The sequence below is a fragment of the Pongo abelii genome, chromosome 2, assembly GCF_028885655.2.
Source record: "Pongo abelii isolate AG06213 chromosome 2, NHGRI_mPonAbe1-v2.0_pri, whole genome shotgun sequence".
Taxonomy (NCBI): Eukaryota; Metazoa; Chordata; class Mammalia; order Primates; family Hominidae; genus Pongo; species Pongo abelii.
Window position 1 is genome coordinate 59,784,296 of NC_085928.1, and position 19,453 is coordinate 59,803,748.

Sequence of the window (19,453 nt, forward strand, 5' to 3'; positions counted from 1 at the left end):
TCTCATTGCTTCAAGGTGTGGCAGTCAAAACTTAGCTAGGATTTAAATTTCATAGTGAGTTATTTGCTCTAAAACACAAAAGGTTGCATTTGTTCTTATAACTATATCTTGAAAGTTACTTCTAGGTTGTACTTCTTGAATATATTTTGCTATAGACTATAAATGTGAGCCAAAATCTCCCTTAGCTACATGTTCCAAAAGCTTTCTTACACTGTCTTTAACAATAATCTGAATTCCATCTTTTGTCCACTTACTGAACAATCACACTTTATCAGTATGGTCATAAGGGACAAAATCACCTACATAAATAACATCAAAAAATAATCCCCCAAATAGATTGTTTTGTATATATATAGTCACATATATATAATTTATATTATACACACATAATTATTAGTGTGTGATGTTTTTGATATTAAAAAACAAAATGCACTAGATATGAATGCACCTTTTATCCTTGCTGCTTTTCACGCTGTTCTCCAGCAACCTAAATGCCACCCATCTCCCACCCTTCAAGGCTCAGCTTTTGTCTCAATTTTACCTTAAAAAATAATATTCTAACGATTATTTCCTTTCTTTAAAATTCTCGGTTATAGTCAGTCTCAACAAAATTATATGTTATTAGTAATAAGATAATGCAAGTAAAGCACATATCACAGGGATTGGCACAGACCAGATGTTTTAGAAAACATGGCCTGTTGGAAATAGGTTTTGAACCCTGACCTGCATTAGCTAAAAATGGCAATCTCACTCTTTCATAACTATATATTATCCATAATATTATTAACCCTCTCCACTGAACATCAGTTTTTACATGTATAGAATGATCAAAATGAAACCTATTTCAATGGGTTATTGAGGTGGTTATATTTGATAATGTTTCAGATGCTTAACACATTTGATACATAGTATTCAATAAAGATTTGTTTTCTTTCTACCATTTTTGTATAACTCCGCTGTCTATTTAATGATTTCAATTAGCTGAATTCTCTCAGGCTTCTAGATGTGTGGAGAATTCAGGAAAACTCCACGGTATTAATTCCTCACTATTGCTGTAACAAAATCCCACCAACTTGTTGGTTAAAACAACATAAATCCGTGATCTGCTGACTACAGTGACCAAGAACCTACAATTCTGTAGGTCAGAAGTCTGATACGGGTCTTGCTAGGCTAAGATCACGATTTTGGAAGTGTGCGGCTCCTTTCTGTGGGTTCTAGATTCAGTTGCTGTTACTTGTAATTATAGAAACAAAGCCTCTATTTTCTGGTCGCCTATGATCGATGGGTCAATCCTAGCTTTTAGAAGCCCCCTCATTTCTTGGTTTGTAGCCATCTTCATCCTCTTCAAACCCAGCAATGGCAGGTAGAAATCATCTTGAGTTTTAAGATCGTGTGTAATTAGATAAGGCCCATCTGGATAATCAGAGATAATCTCATTTCAAGGTTGATAACAATAACATATATGTAAATTTGCTTTGGCAGGTTTGGTAACATACTTACAGGTTTCAAGGAACAGGATTCAGACATCTTTGAGGATCTATTATTCCGCTATCTGTACTGTTTGTAGGGTTATGTCATTGGACCTGTCAGTTGGACACATTGTTTTCATACACGAACGCAATTCCACTATGCCGAGTGTGATAATTTGTAGTTAATTGCATTTAGGAATTCCCCAGGAGTGCTAATATCTTATCATATATGTGTTTATGCAACCTGTACCTGGCCTAGAGTTTTCCCCAACTGCTGCAATGGTCAAGTGTCCAGTGGGTATACATGTGGCTATATATTCCAAATTTAGTCAGAATGTTAACTTTATACTGACATAGGTGCTATAAAATAGCAGTATAAACTCATTATTTTTTAATATGAGTTTAATTTTTAATATAAGCATATGATTTTTAATGTGTATATACAGGCATGTATATGTATGTATGTATATTTACACACAGAGATACATATGGTTATTAGATACATATTGATGTGCATATCTATGTATGTATGCTAGAAGCAATGACATGCTAGTAACAATGAACATACCATTTTGCTTTCTAAACATCATTTTCCAATAAAACAAACCATAATTTTCACAGATTGGAGTTATTTCAGGGCAGAAGAAATATAATGGAAGCTGGAACAGCTTACAATGTCAGAAAATAAAGAAGGGCTCAAAAAAGAAGGAAAAGATAAGATCTTGTTGAAAGAACACAGATGCCAACAATTTGAAGACTCTGCAAGTGGCCAAAGCTGAAAAAAGAAAATTGAATAGCAAGATAAATAATGATAGTACTGGACTTTAATCCATAAAAATATAAATATTCATGTCTATATTAACAAAATTGCTCATTAAATAAACATATGAGGATGACAGTCTATTCTTCCTTACAATATAATTCTAATTGATATATGTACAAGGTAAGAAAAAAGTACTGTTAGGCAAACACAGTAATAATAAATCTTTAAGACATGTTCATTGATGGAAGCTGAAATTATATGGCAAATTTTGAGAATGAGGCTTTATAAATTCCAAATATTTCCCCTAAGTTATTTATCAACTACAAAGAGAAAGATAGTAAATTTAGAATGGAAAATCCTGGAAGAAGCTAGCTGAGCTAAGTTATCAAGGTTAACAACACCTAAAGTAAGATATATTTACATTATGAACCACTTGATATGAAACACCAAATAGGATACAACATTGTCTCTGTGGTATTCTTTTAAACAATATATCATAGCATTGCTATAAGGAGACATCATCAGACGAACCCAAATTGAGGAGCATTCTACAGAATAATTGATCAGGGATTTACAAGTATCAAGGTGATGAAAGACAAGAAAAGACTGAGGAAATGTTAGAGACTGGAGGATACTCAAGATAAATAGCAGCTATACATAATGTAGAGCCTGGATGGAATTCTGAATGGAAAAAGGACATGTGTAGATAAGCTGATGGAATTTTATTAGAAGCTAGAATTGCAAAATAGTTAATAGTATCTTACCAATCTTAATTTCTGGTTTTATGTAACCCTGGTTGTGGTTTCATAAAATGCTAACATAGGAAAAAAATAATAAAGAGGAAAGAAAATTCATTTCATAATTCTGGCAACTTTTTGCATGCCTTAATTTAAAACAAAAAGTTGAAATGGTGTAATCTAATAAGAGTTATTAGAACTATTCATGCACAGGCACAGATTACTACGCTGTAAGTGGTAATAATGCTAACATGGTTGAGCATATACTATTTAGCAATCATCAATTAATTTCATGAATTAATTTATGTAACACTCATGGTCACAGTATGAAATAAGTACTATTGTACCATCCACATCTTACATATGAAATAACTGAGGCACACAGAGAGTGAATTCTTTAGCCCAAGAACTTTGAAACCAGGCAAACCCCAAGCTTTTATCTCCCATGCTGCATAGCCTCTTTCGTAGAAAGCTTAATAAAGGTTTAATTAAGCTGATATTTAGATTGAAAGTAGCATAATTAAATTATTAAATTTCGAGAAATGGAGTTAAGAAATAAGTCAGTATAACTTCACAGTAAATACCACATGCTATTTCTCAAAGAACATATTTTGAATTACAAATAATAAAAACGAAGAAAATAATGAGAAAATTTCCAGGTTAGTATCTATTTTATTATGATTCCTTCAGCTCTTATTTCTGTGCTTTAAAAAATATAAAATCAGGACCATTTTGATTTCTGTTTATTGTTCTTATCTCCAAAATTTTTGTTATGGGGCTTCCTGCCTGTTCTCTATTATTTTTTCCCTTCTCTTTTATCTATATTCCCTTAAAAGATCACTTGTCTATCTTGTGCTAGCTCCTCCTCTTATATTTGCCTTATTCCATTTTATACCTCACATAACTTGCTCTGGGTAGAAAGATAATATGTCTCAACACAGTACATTTTCTCACGGCAGAGCAGCTAAAAGAGTAAGCATTAATTTTCAACTTAAGTATCAATATAAATTTCACTTTAATATAAATCTGAAGTGTTCCAGTAAAATCTTTATTCTTGCAGCAGGTCTCTCTGATAACCCCATATTCATGATGACTTTAGGCAATGACAAACACCACACTGTGTCAAATTCTGACTCTCCCTCATTTCTTCCCTTTATCAGCCTCTCTCAAATAAAAGTGGCAAAACTCACTGCTGAGAACATTATAAAATTTGCATTGTACTTTCAGATGTAGAATAGTAATTCTCATGGATGAAAAAAAGAGTAGGAATTATCTTTCACTTTACTAGTTCAGAGATCATAAGTATTTCACATTGAACTTTTATACTAAATGAATGGAATATTTATATCAAGCCTGAAAATCAAAGTTCTTAGTACAGTTACAAAACAATAGGTGAGACTACACAAAACTATTCTTCACCTCTTCACTCAAGTGTTTTTGGGGAAAAAACACTTTTCTCCCATCTCCATTTGGATGAATGAATCAATGAGTATCTTAAACTCAATATGTTAAAAAAACATTCTCAGGGTGAGCTATTGTATTAGTCCATTCTCACACTGCCATAAAGACATCCATGAGACTGCATAAGTTATAAGGAAAAGAAGTTTAATTAACTCACTGTTCCACAGACTGTACAGGAGGCATGGCTGCAGTGGCCTCAGAAAACAGTCATGGCAGAAAGTGAAGCAGAAGCAAACACATCTTACGTGGCGGGAAGAGGAGCAGACAGAGTGAAGGGGGAAGTGATACACACTTTGAAACAACCAGATCTCATGAGAACTCTTGCATAAGAGCAAAGGGGAAGCCTGTTCTCATAATTCAATCAGCTCCCACCAGCTCCCTCCTCTAACACTGAAGATTACAATTTGACATGAGATTTGGGTGAGGACGCAGAGCCAAACCATATAATTCCACCCTGGCCCATCCCAAATCTCACTTTCTTCTCACATTTCACAGCCAATCATGCCTTCCCAACAGTCCCCCAAGTCTTAACTTATTCCAGCATGAACTCAAAATACCAAGTCCAAAGTCTCATCTGAGACAGGGCAAGTTCCTTCCATCTGTGAGCTCATAAAATGAAAAACAATTTACTTCTGAGATACAGTGGGAATACAAGCATGGGTTTAATGCTCCCCTTCCAAATGGGAGAAGTTGGCAAACATAAAGGGGCTACAGGCCCCATCCAAATCCAAAACCCATCAGGGCAGTCATTAAATCTGAAAGCTCTGAAATAATATCCTTTGACTTCATGACTCACATCCAGGTCACACTGATGCAAGGGGTAGGATCCCAAGACCTTGGGCAGCTCCATCCCTGTGGCTCTACAGGGTACAGCCCCCACAGCTGCTTTGGTGGGCTGGTGTTGAGTGCCCATGTCTTTTCCAGGTGCATGGTGCAAGCTGTTGGCGAATCTAGCATTCTGGGGTCTGGAGGACTGCAGTCCAGTAGGGACTCTGTGTGTGGGCTCCAACCCCACATTTCCCCTCTCCATTTCCTGAAGAAAGGTTCTCCATGAGGGCTCTGCCTCTGCAGTGGACTTCTGCCTAGACATTCAGTTATTTCCATACAACCTCTGAAATCTAAATGGAGGCTCCCAAGCCTAAGCTCTCTCCCTCTGCACACTCACAGGCTTGACACCACGTGGAAGTCTTGGTGGCTCCAGTCTGGCACTCTCTGGAGCAGTGGCCTGAGATGTATTTAGGGCCCTTTTAGCCGTGGTTGGAGGTGGACTGTCTGGGATGCAGAGCACCATGTCCTGAGGCAGCACAGAGCAGTGGAGTCCTGGATCTGGCCTTCAAAACCATTCTTACTTCCTAGGCCTCCAGGCCTGTGATGGGAGGGACTGCTAGGAAGGTCTCTGAAATGCCTTGGAGGTACTTTCTCCATTGTCTTCGTTATTAACATTTGGCTCCTCTTTACTTAGGCAGATTTCTGCAGTACACTTGAATTTCTCCCCTGAAAATGGGTTTTTCTTTTCTACCACATGGCCAGTCTGCAAATTTTCCAAACTTTTATGCTCTGCTTTCTTTTTAAATATAAGTTATAGTTTCAGGTCATTTCTTTTTTTATGAAAATGATCGTAGGCTTTTAGAAGCAGTCAGGCCACATCTTGAATGCTTTGCTGCTTAGAAATTTCTTCTGCCAGATTCCCTAAATCATCGTTCTCAAGTTTGAAGTACCTCAGATCTCTTGAGCAGAGGCACAATGCTTCCAGTCTTTGCTAATGCATAGCAAGAGTGACCTTTATTCCAGTTGCCAATAAGTCCCGTATGTCCATAAGGAGGCCTCCTTAGACTGGACTTCACTGTTCATATCACTATCAGCATTTTAGTCTCAACAATTTAACAATCTCTAGGAAGTTCCAACCTCCCTCCAACTTCATGTCTTCTTCTGATCCGTCCAAACTGTCCCAACCTCTGCTCATTACCCAGTTCCCAAGCTGCTTCCACATTTGCAGGTATCTTTATAGCATTGCCCCACTGCTCAGTACCAATTTTCTGTATTAGCCTTTTCTCACACTGCTATAAATACATACCTGAGACTGGGTAACTTATAAAGAAAAGAGGTTTAATGCACTCACAGTTCCACAGGCTGTGCAGGAGGCATAGCTGGGGTGGCCTCAGGAAACTTATAATCATGGTGGAAGGTAAAGAGGAAGTAAACACATCTCACATGGTGGAAGCAGGAGCAAGAGATTGAAGGGGGACGGGGGTTGCTGCTCACTTTGAAACAACCACATGTCATGATAACTCTATCACGAGAGCAGCAAGGGGGAAGTTTTCCACCAGGATTCAATAACCTTCTTCCGGGCCCTTCCTCTAACACTGAAGATTAGAATTCAGCATGAGATTTGGATGGGGATACAGAGCCAAACCGTATTAGCTACATTTGCTTCTCCAGGTTTAAGGGTATTCCCATGGTGTTCCACCGTCCTTTATTGGCTTCTCTTTCACTTCGCCATACATTTGAAAATAGCCTCTTCATTAAGCATCCTTCATCTGCTCTTTTGACGTACTGTGTCTATCCTGGTGGATCCTTTTTTCAATGCAATGAACAGTTTTCCTGTATAAAGTTCTTATAACTTGAAAGATAAATTGCTAGCAACAATTAGAAAAAACTCTCATTCACAGCTAATTCAATACCACTGCCTTTCCAGTTTTTAGTAACTGAGTTTACCACCTAAATCACATCTTAAATATAAACCATTGAACAGGACCAAATTTTATTCATTCATTTCTGCTGACCTCCATTTTAATAGGGGAAGTACTTCTCATCAAAGGTCAATATTTCCATCTATGCTTTGGATCCCAAAATTCCCACTTTCTTAGAAATGTTAATGCTTGGCTGAATACAGTGGCTCATTCCTGTAATCTCAGCACTTTGGGAGGCTAAGACGTGGATCACTTGAGGCCAGGAGTTCGAGACCAACCTGGCCAACATGTCAAAACTCCATCTTGACTAAAAATACAAAAATTAGCCAGGCATGGTGGTACATACCTGCAGTCCCAGCTACTCGGAGGCTGAGCCAGGAGAATCACCTAAACCTGGGAAGCAGAGGTTGCGTTGAACCAATATTGTGTCACTGCACTCCAGCCTGGGTGACAGAGAGATACTATGTATCAAGAAAAAAAAGTTAATGCTTGATTAGCTATTTTTAATCCAATTTCTTCCTGTCAATATTTTTCAGCATTTAATTACATAATATTTTTGCTCCTATCTTAAAATAATTCCTGAACTTCATATCTCAGACTACCTTTTTTTAAAAATAGTCATTATTCTTGAAAGCGCAACAGAATGTCATTTTTCTTCATCTCTGCGTTTCCCACTCACTCAGATCCAATTGGTGTGAACTAGGCCAATGTGCACATTTGCAAGGCAATACAGGTTATAGCTTCCTTTTACTTAGAACAGATTTCGTATAACCCATTTTGCTAAAGATTTTATTTTGTCCTATTCTCCCAACAAAGCTTACTTATTCTACTATGCACACTGATTTCTAGGTACATTGAACGGAGACTCCATTCATTGCTTTAAGATTTTACCCCATATATACACTGGACTAGGATTACACATTTTCTGATACATTCTGCTAAGAAGAAGTGCCTCACCTTTTTTTTCTGTCATTTTCTTTTGACATATATTTTCTTTTCTGAATACATTTGAAGTCAAGGAAACAGTATCACAGAAACAAGTAAAATCTGAAATTGTATGTGTTGGTTCAGTGTAACAGCAGTGCATCTATAACTTTATTAATGCAATTTAATTTTCAGTGGATTAATTTTTTCAAGAAAATTAACAACTATACTTGATATTGATATATTTATAATCAATGGAAGAAGCATCCCAAAAAGGGCAAATGCTATATGGGCTCAGTGAAACTGGGTGAAAATTTCCTGGATAACAGAGATTACAAAAAGTATTTAAAATGAGAACAAGTAGAATTAAAGGTCAATGTTACTACAACACTGCTTATTAAATGAAAATCTTTGAACATAAATGTTTACAAATCTCAATTATTGGCACATTTTCCAAAATAAGAACTAAACATATTTCAATAACAGAAGGATAGTAGAAATCAGTGTTTAACAAAATAGAAATTCACTTTTAAAATATTTTATTAAAAAGTCAATATACAGTAAACATAATATATTATTTTAATATCCTTCATATGTTCTTGAGTGCCTCCTATTATATAATACCAAAGATCTGAAAAAGATATTGATAAATCATAATAACTTTTATTAGGGAATGATTTTCAATTACATATCTCTTTCTTTAGAAATTACATACCACAGGTGAAAACAATGTTTCTTAGGTACAATTTTACTGTGTGATATATGAGAGGTGTTTTATGGTTGATAATGCAAATGAATCATTAAAAGCAATCCAAGAATAAGTCAAAAAACACAAGAAAAGATAAATGTGTATCTTATATTGTGAGACAGAACTGGGATAATGTGGAATGTGGCTTAGGATAGAGCAGATTATGAATAACATAACTTTCAGTTATGTACCACGCGCTGTCCTGTTTGTAGCACACACATTATCACATTTATAAGTCTGTAAAGAAAGCCTATTAATTTTATGGCAAGAGAGCAGCTGTGGGAGAAGTGAAGACATAGGCATAGAGACTTGTGCAGGGACAGCTGCCTTTTGGGTCTGAAAGAATCTGGTGAAACTGAAAAAACTTTCTTCTATCCAACTTTCTCCATTCTTTAAGTAATTACCATATAGCTGCTATGTAGTAGGTTCTTTGCTAGCTGCTGAGATGTATTGGTAAGTAAGAGAGACATGCTTCCTTTTCTGATGTATTATGCATGAAGCAAACACAAAGCAAACAGCTAAAACACTTTACAAATTGGGAAAATGGTTGAAATAAACATATTTCTTACAGTATAGCAGAATATAATTCTCAATAGTTCTCTCAAATAAAACAACTAAAATGATAGGCACAATCATACCTAGATACTTGGTAAACACTCTGATGAAGTGCATTGAAAGAAACCCAGAAGTTAATTGAGAATAAGAATCTTGCTTTTTATTAAAAAGTAAGTATTAAAGATGGCTTTACCTATTTTTTTTTCTGTACTCTGGGATCATAAGCTTCTGAACTGGCAGTTGAACATCCCAGACAAGGTGGAAAACCTAAAGAACCCCTTTATGAGACTTAGTAATCCAAACTTAGAATCTTACAACTTCAGGGTAGGACTCAACAAGAAATAAGAAGCATTGAGGTGGACACAGAAATGAATCTCAACTACGTCAACTTTGGCAAAGTAAATAAAAATCTCTTTTGCAACTTTAAAATCTTAAAGTGGCTCTAACATTGCTTTTTTTTTCTTTTTATCCCAACATGTTACCTGTGTTCTCTGAAAAACATCAAACATCAAAGCAGGAATTAAATTTAAAGTCATCCTGGCTATTAGTGGCTCCAGGCAGGAAACAGAAGCAAATGCAAATCCTGTCTGGAGAAACTTAAATCAAGAAATACCAAAAAAAGTGACCACAGATAAATTTATATTAAAATCAAATACCCCACAGGCAAAAATGACACAAATAAATTAGCCACTATTAAGGGAGAACCAATGTAAATAATAGACAGTGGATAAAGTCAAAAATTATTTCAAATATTGGAACTATCAAACATAATTTTAGAAAACAAATCTGTTTAATAAATTCAAATAAAAAAAGAAAAATTTGAATATATTTGCAGGGAACATAAAAGTATGAAAAATTACTGAGAAGCCATTTTTGGATCTGGCATTTAAGAAGCTTGGGAATCAAAAATATCCTAATAGCAGGTAAAAACCTGAACAAACTAAAAAACAACAAATATAAGATCTATAAGAAAAGTGGAATAATGGAACATACCTCTGTTCCCCAAATTAGAGAGATCAGCAGGAGAATAATAAGAATCACAACTTACTGGAACAGAAGCACACAAGTTAAAACTTCTGCAGGAACCACTGTCTGCATAGGGAAGTCTGAACTGTAATTGATGAATTGCTGGAGGCTCCCTGTGGTCAAGTACGAGAAATAAAATCTCCAGAAGGACCCAGTCATGTTAGGGGTCATACTTTCCTTAGTTTTACCTCCTGGAATTTTATTTGATTCTCACAGTGAGTATCAGAGAAAAACTTTAATGCTTCTAGCAGGAGGAGGATAAAAGAACCATTTTGAAATATAGCAGAGAAATGTATCCTTTTTAATCAAGTATTCCTTCAGGAGAAACTATTTAACCAGAATCCAAGCTACTGGAGTTTTATCAGAGCCTAAGTGACATGGGGAAAAGATAATACCCAACTCCAGCCCACTTTAGCTATTCTGTCCTATTTAAGGAAGGAGTCGGACTAGAGGTGTCACGTTTTTCAAGGTCTATTTACGGCTGTTTTTTATTCCTGGAACATCATGTCCAGTTTTTTTTTTTTTCTTGGTAATTTAAGAAAAAAATTACAAGATGTACTAAAAGGCATAAAAACACAATTTGAGGACACAGACCAAGCAATAGAATCAGACATGGCAGGGATGTTCAACTTAGATTGGGAATTCAAAACAATTATGATAAATATGCTAATGATTCCAACAGATAAACTAGACAGCATTCAAGAACATATGGGCAATATAAGCAGAGAAAGAAAAATTCTAAGAACCAAAAATAAATGCTAGAGCTCAAAAGCACTGTAATAGGAATATCTTCACTGGGCTTATTAGTAGACATGGCACAGCAGAGGAAAAAATCTGTGAGCTTGTGGATATCAAATGGAAACCTCTAAAACTAAAAAGCGAACAGAAAAAAATACTAAAAAGAGGAAAATAATATAAGAATATTCAAGGACTTTGAGGCAACTACAAAAGGTATCATGTATGTGTAATGAGAACACTATAAAGAGAAAGAAATTGAAGAAATATTTGAAACAATAATTGAGAATTTTTACAAGTTAAAGTCAGATACAAAACTACACAACCAGGAAGGTTAGAGAACTTCAAGTAAGACAAATATCTAGTCATTTATCATTTTCAAACTACAGAAACACAACTGTAAAAATGAATCAGTGGGAGCTAAAAAAAAAAAAGGTTAAACAAAGAAAAAAATATAAAACTCATATACTAAAAAAGAAACGAAAACCATATAAAATGCTCAATTAATAACACAAAAGGAATAAAAGAGTATAAAACAAAAATAGAAACAAAAACTAAGGCAATAAATAGAAAATATGAGCAAACATGTTAGATATTAATCTGACTGCATCAGTACTCACTTTGAACATCAATATTTTTTTTTTTTTTAAGAAAAGTGTATCACTCTGTTTCCCAGGCTGAAGTGCAGTGACACACTCATAGCTCACTGAGGCCTTGAACTCCTGAGCTTAAGTGAGCCTTCTGCCTCGGCGTCCTGAGTAGCGAGGACTCAGGTTCATGCCAAAACACCTAGCTGAGATTTCAGGTGTGAACCATGAACATCAATAGTTTAAATGCAGCTATTAAAAGACAATATCAGAGTGGGTCAAAAAACAAGACCCAACTGTATGTTGTCAACAAGAAACCTACTTTAAATATAAAGACACGTGTAGATTATAAAAACTATCTAAATTGGAAAAGAGAAAATCCTATTATTTGTTCACTAATGATATAATTTCATATCAGAAAACTCTAAAGACTCCTCTGAAAGATTCCTAGTTTTGATAAATGACCTCAGTAAAGTTTCAGAATACAAAATCCAGCTACAAATTGGTAGAAGTTTTATACATCAATAACTATAAAACTGAGAACCAAATTAAGAACTCAATCCCATTTCAATACCTACAAAAACAAACATAAAATACCTAGGAATACACTTTAATCAAGGAGATGAAATGTCTCTACAAGAAGAACTACAAAACACTGAGAAAAGACACAAACATGGAGATAAAACATCCCATGCTCATGGATCAAAAGAATCAGTATAATTCAAATGACCATACTGCCCAAAAGGATCGATAAAATCAAGGAAATTCCTGTAAATTACCAAGGTCATTTTTACAAAATTAGAAAAAAGCAATCCTAAAATTCATATGGAGCCACAGAATATCCTGAATAGCCAAAGCAATCCTAAGCAAAAAGAATAAAGCTGGAGGTATCACATTACCTGACAACAAATCATACAACAAGGTTCTAATAACCACACAGCATGGTACTGGTATAAAAACATACATATATCAGTGGAACAGAATAAAGGACCCCAAAATAAAGACACAGACCTAAAAGCAACCAAACTTTGACCAAGCTGACAAAAATATACACCAGGGAGGCCAGGAGCCGTGGCTCACGCCTATAATCCCAGCACTTCGGGAGACCGAGACTGGCGGATCACAAGGTCAGAAGTTTGAGATCATCCTGGCTAATACAGTGAAATCCCATCTCTACTAAAAATACAAAAAATTAGCCGGGTGTGGTGGCGGGCGCCTGTAATCCCAGCTCCTCGGGAGGCTGAGGCAGCAGAATCTCATGTACCTGGGAGGTGGAGGTTGCAGTGAGCTGAGATCGTGCGACTGCACTCCAGCCTGGGCAACAGAGTGAGACTCCATCTCAAAAAAAAAAAAAAAAAAAATATATATATATATATATATACACACACACACTCACACACACACACACATACACACCAGGGAGAGGATACCCTATTCAATAAATGGTGCTGGAAAAATTGGATAGCCATAATGCAGAAAAATAAACCTGTACTCATCTTTCTCATGATATACAAAAACTAACACAAGAGGAATACAGTACTGAAATGTAAGACCTAAAACTATAAAATTATAAAACAAAACTTGGAAAAACTCTTCTGGGCATTGGTCTAGGCAAAGAATTTATGACTATGTCCTCAAAAGTAAGCACAATAGAAACAAAAATAGACAAATTGAACTTAATTAAACTAAAAAGCTTCTTCACAACAAAATAAATAATTAATAGAGTAACATGAGAACCTACAGTATGGGAGAAAATATTCACAAATTATGCATGTAACAAGGGGCTAATATTCAGAATCCACAAGAAACTCAAAGAACCCAACAAGAAAAAAAAACTAGAAGGGAGACTAAAAACTTGAACAGACGTTTCTCAAAAGAATACATATAAGCAGACAAAGAACACATGAGAAAATGCTCAACATCACTAATCATCAGATAAATTCACATTAAAACACAATTAGATACATCTTACACCAGTAAGAATGACTGTTACTAAAAATATGATATCATATTTTATTTATCCCCTCTTCCACTGATAGAAATTTGCATATGCATATACATGTATATACACATATATAAACACACACATATACATAGGTATATATATGTATACACATGGAATATTACTCAAGCACAAAAGAAAATAAAATCATGTCTTTTGCAGCAACATGATGGAACTGGAGACCATTATTGTAAGTGAAATGACTGGGAAACAGAAAGTTAGAAACTACATGTTCTCAATTATAAGTGGGAGCTAAGAAATGAATACACAGTGATAAAAAGTGAAATAATAGATGTTGGAGATTACAAAAGAAAGAGGGGTGAGAGTAGGTGAAGAATACAATACTACCTTTTTTTTTACAATGTACACTATTTGGGTGATGGCTACACTGAGGGCCCAGAATTCAACACTATGCAATATATCTGTGTAATACAACTGTATTTATATCACATAAATCTGTAAAATATTTTTAAGAACTAAACTGATGGAGAAAGATATAGCATGCTTATACTAATCAAAAGAAAGCGAGAATAGCTATATTAATTTCAGACAGAGGAGTCTTCAGAGACAGAAGTTATTAGGCTGTTTATTCTGTTGGTAATTTCATTTGATTTGTAGAAGCTCTTTGGTTTAATTAGGTCCCATTTGTCAATTTTGTGTTGGTTGTGATTGTTTTGGGGGACATCGCCATAAATTGTTTCTCAAAGCTGTTGTTGAGAAGGTATTTCCTAGGTTTTTCTTCTAGGATTTTTGTAGTCTGAGGTATGATATTAAAGTTTTTAATACATCTTGGGATAAAGATGGGATAAAGAAAATATATCATATTTGGATTGATTCCATGAATGCTCTCGTGAATGCTGCTGTGATGAACATATGAGTGCAGGTGCCTTTTGGATACAATGATTTCTTTTCCTTTGGGTAGATACCGAATAGCAAGATTGCTGGATCAAATGGTAGTTCTATTTTTAGCTTTTTGAATTCTTGTATATGGTGACAGACAGGGGTCCAGTTTCATTCTCTGCATATGGCTAGTCAGTTATCTCAGTACCATTTATTAAATAAAATGTCCTCTCATTACTGCTTATTTTTGTTAATTTTATTGAAGATCAGATGGTTGTAAGTGTGTGAGTTTATTTCTCATTTCTTTATTCTATCCCATTGGCCTATATGTCTGTTTTTGTGCAAGGACCATGCTGCTATAGTTTCTGTAGCTTTATAGTATAGGTTGAAGTTGGGTCACGTGATGCCTCCGGCTTTGTTGTTCCTGCTTAGGGCCGTATGGCCAATTTAACAATATTGATTCTTCCAACCTATAAGCGTGGAATATTTTTCCATTTATTTGTGTCATTTCTGATTACTTTCAGCAGTGTTTTATAATTCTCCTCATAGAGATTTTTCACCCTTTTGGTGAGATGAATTCCTAGGTACTTCATTTGTGTGTGTGTTGTTATTGTAAACGGGATTTTGTTCTTGATTTGTTTCTTAGCTAGAACATTATTTTGGTGTTTAGAAATGCTACCGATTTTTGTATATTGATTTTGTATCCTTAAACTTTACTAAACTCATTTACTAGTTCCAGGATCCTTTTGGTGGCGTCTTTAGGGTTTTGTGCATATAGAATCATATCATTAGCAAAGAAAGATAGTTTAATTCTTATTTTTCTGTTTGAATGCCTTTTATTTCTTTGTCTTGACTGACTGTTCTGGCTGGGACTTCCAGTACTATTTTTAATAGTAGTAGTAAGAATGAGCATTCTTGTCTTGTTCCAGTTGTCTAATGGCTCTAGCTTTTGCCTATTCAGCAGGATGTTGGCTATGGGTTTGTCCTAAAAGGCTCTTATCATTTAGAGATATGTTCTCTCAATGTCTAGTCAGCTAAAGGTTTTAATCTTGAAGGAATGTTGAATTTTCTCTAAGGTTTTTTGTTTGTGTCTATTGAGATAATCACTGTTTTTTCTTTTTATTCTGTTTATGTGGTGAATGCCACTTACTGATTTGCATATGTTGAACCAAACTTGCATCCCAGGAATAAAGCCTACTTGATGGTGAATTAATTTTTGAGGTGCTGCTGGATTTGGTGTTCTAGGATTTTGCTGAGAAATTTTGTATCCATGTTCACCAAGGGTATTAATCTGAAAATTTTCTTTTTTCATTGAGCCTCTGCCAGATTTTGGTATCAGGAAGATACTGGATGCACAAAATGGGTTAGAGGGAATCCCATTTTCTTTTTCTTTCTTTCTTTTTTATTTATTTATTTTTTTGGAGTGGTTGTGGTAGGATTCGTATCAGTTCTTCATTGTATGCCTCTAGAATTTGGCTGGGAACCCATCTAGTCCAGGGCTTTATTTGGTTGGTAGGGCTTTCTTATTACTGATTCAATTTCTGAACTTGTTATTGGTATGTTGATGTTTTCCGTTTCCTTATGGTTCCATCTTGGGAGGTTGTGTGTTTTTAGGAATTTACCCACTTCCTCTAGATTTTCTAATTTGTGTCCATAGAAGTGTTCATAATAGTCTCTGAGGATATTGTATTTCTGTGGGATCATTGCAATATCATCTTTGTCATTTCTGATTGCACTTATTTGGCTCTTCTCTCTTTTATTTATCCAGCTAGCAGTCAACCAACCTTGCTTATTCTTTTAAAGAGTTGTCTCCTGGTTTCATTTACATTACTGATGGGCTTTTGCATGTTAATTTTGTTCAGTTAAGCAAATTAACAAGCCAAAATAAAAAAATTAAAAATGTGCAAAGTACATACACAGACACTTCTCAAAAAAAGACATACAAGCCACCAATAATTCTAAAGTTTATATGGAAAGATAAAAAAATCCAAATAACCATGTAAATATGGTCAATTGATCTTGATAAAGGAGCAATGACAATTCAATGAAACAAATGCAGTCTTTTCAACAAATGGTGCTAGAACAACTAGACATCCACAAGCCAACAAAAAGAAGAATCTAGATACAGATGATATGTACCCTTTACAAAATCTTATTTAAAATGGATCACAGACCTAAATGTAAAATGCAAAACTATGAAACACCTAGAAGATAACACAGCAGAAAATATACATGATTTTTGGCTTGATACTGACATTTTAGATACAACAACAAAGGCAAAATTTTAAAAAGAACAAATTAATAAACTGGTCTTAATTAAAGTTAAAAATGTCTGCTCTGTGAAAGACAATGTCAAGAGAATGCAAAGACAAACCTTGAACTGGAAGAAAGTATTGGCAAAAGACATATCTGATAAACAAGTGTTAACCAAAATATGCAATGACTTCTTAAAACTCAACTATAAGAAAACAAACGCCGTAATTAAAAATGGGCCAAAGAATTTAGGAAACACTTCACCAAAGAAGATATACAGATGTCAAATACCCTATGAGAAGATGCTCCACATCATATATAATCAGGGAAATGCAAATTAAAACAAGGTGACACTACACACATATTAGAATGGCCAGAATCCATAACATTGATAACATCAAATGCTAGTGAGAGAAATTCTCATTCATTATTGGTGAGAATATAGAAAGGTACAGCTGGTTTGGAAGATAGTTTGGCAGGGTTTTTTTTTTTTTTTTTCCAAAACAAAACATGATATTATTACATCATCTAGCAACTGTGCCTCTTGGTATTCACCCCTAAAAGTTAAAAACATATGTTCACAAAAACTCTACACAAAGATGATAACAGCAGTTTTACACACAATTACCAAAGGTTGGAAGCAACAGTAGATAAATTGATAAATAATCTGTGATACAACTAAATAATAAAAAGGTGTTTAGGACTGAAACCAATTAGCTATCAATCCATGAAAAAATAAAAAACATAGATGAAACTTACTTGCATGTTACTAAATGAGGAAAAGGCAGTCTGAAAATGCTATATGCTGTGTGGCTTCAACTATATGACATTCTGGAAAAGGCAAAACTGTGAAGAGAGTAACAAGGTAAGTGGCTGTTCAGGGGAGGAGGGAGGGAAGAATAAATAGATGGAGCATTGAGGAGGTTTGATGTAGTTACACTAATCTGTATAATTCTTTAATGACAAATATATATATATGTATAATATATATGTATAATATATATGTCATTATATATTTGTCTAAATCTGTACAATGTACAACACTGAGAATGAACTTTAATGTAAATTATGGACTTTTAGTGACAAAGACATGTCAAGGTAAGTTCATCAGTTATAACAAATGTATCACTCTGTGGGGGAATGTTGATAATGGGAGAGGCTATGCTTGTGTATAGATTGTTGGTATATGTGAAATCTCTGTACTTCTCAATTTTGGTGTGAACCTAAAACTGCTCTAAATATAGTCTATTTTTATATTACAAAGAATTTGTTTAAAATAACCAGGTAGATAGTTTAGAAACAGTAATAGACATTGCAATCATTGAGTTCATAGTAATTCAAATTAAAAAAATGTGGATAAGATTAAAGATGAATAAATGTTAGAAGTGATTTTCCACAGCATGGCCTACGGAGGCAAAAAAAATAAAAATAAAAAGACTTAATGTCTGAAAGATAGTTTAAGTGATATGAAGTAATATATGAGAAAATCTTCAGTCTCTTCATGATTATTGTAAGAGAGGAATGAGAGAATTGTTCAGAGGAAAATATTGTTGTGACAGTTCTATAGAATTACAAAGGATGACAACCCAGAAATTCAAGAAAAGCAACAAATCTCAATTAGAGTAAATTAAACAGACAACCATCTGAGCACAGTGGCTCACGCCTGTAATCCCAGCACTTTGGGAGGCAAAGGCAAGTGGATCATCTGAGGTAGGGAGTTCCAGATCAGCCTGGCTAACATGGTGAAACCTTGTCTCTACTAAAATTACAAAATTAGCTGGGTGTGGTGGCATGTGCCTGTAATCCCATCTACTTGGGAGGCTGAGGCAGGAAAATAATTTAAACTTGAAAGGTGAGCCGAAACTGCACCATTGCACTCCAGCATGGGTGACAGAGTGAGACTCCATCCCCCCAAAAAATAAATAAATAAAAATTAAATTAAATTAGACATACATCAGCACATAGGCATATAATAGAAAACATAAAATGTGTTATAGGTCTCAATAGAATCACAAAATAAAGATAAAAATTTTATATTTACAAAAAATGCCCTCAATAACTATTCATGTGAAATTAGTTTATCAACAGGCTGAGAGAATATATTTTTAAATTATATGTCAACCTGCTATCCTGAATCCTTAGTAAATTCTACTTGTAGTGTTTGGGAAGTAACCCTTGTGCAATTTTTTTTCAATGACTCTTGGCTCAACTTCTAGAGTAGAAGTTACAAACCAGAGTATTAGGGTCAAATCTGAACGTTAGCCAAATGTGTTTGTAAATTTATTGGAGCATAGCCACAAATATTGATTTAAATATTTTTACGGCTATTTTTGTGTGAGAATTGAGTAGCTGCAATGGAGACTGTGTGGCTAATAAAGCCTAAAATACTAGTGGCCCCTTTATAAAAGAAGTTTGCTTACCTCTTCTCCAAAAGAGTTTCATTTTCCTTTGTTGTAGCTAAACTCATTATTAGGTAATATTCTTTCTCCCTGGAAACAACATGACATTCTCAGCCCACTTCTTGTTTATAGAATACTGAAAACCAAGGTTTATTTGAAGACTAGCATGGTCACAGGATTTATCATTCTAGACTGAAAATGTCTTTGGCAGGATGACTATGTGCTTAAAAAAATATTAGTAGAGGAGTTTCACATCTAGTTACG

General features: G+C 34.8%; 1 long non-coding RNA gene across 2 annotated transcripts in view; it reads right to left on the bottom strand.

Moving 5' to 3' along the window:
* LOC129058511 (uncharacterized) overlaps positions 1-17,638 on the bottom strand; it is a 53,713-nt gene extending 36,075 nt beyond the window's left edge. The window contains exons 1-2 of one of the 2 annotated variants that reach the window (XR_010139399.1): positions 17,550-17,638; positions 7,467-7,563 (exon numbers count right to left, since the gene is read on the bottom strand). This is a non-coding gene — a long non-coding RNA (uncharacterized LOC129058511). The remainder of the gene's footprint in view (positions 1-7,466; positions 7,564-17,549) is intronic. The other variant, XR_008523657.2, reaches the window with a different exon arrangement.
* Between the last annotated feature and the right edge of the window lie 1,815 nt (positions 17,639-19,453).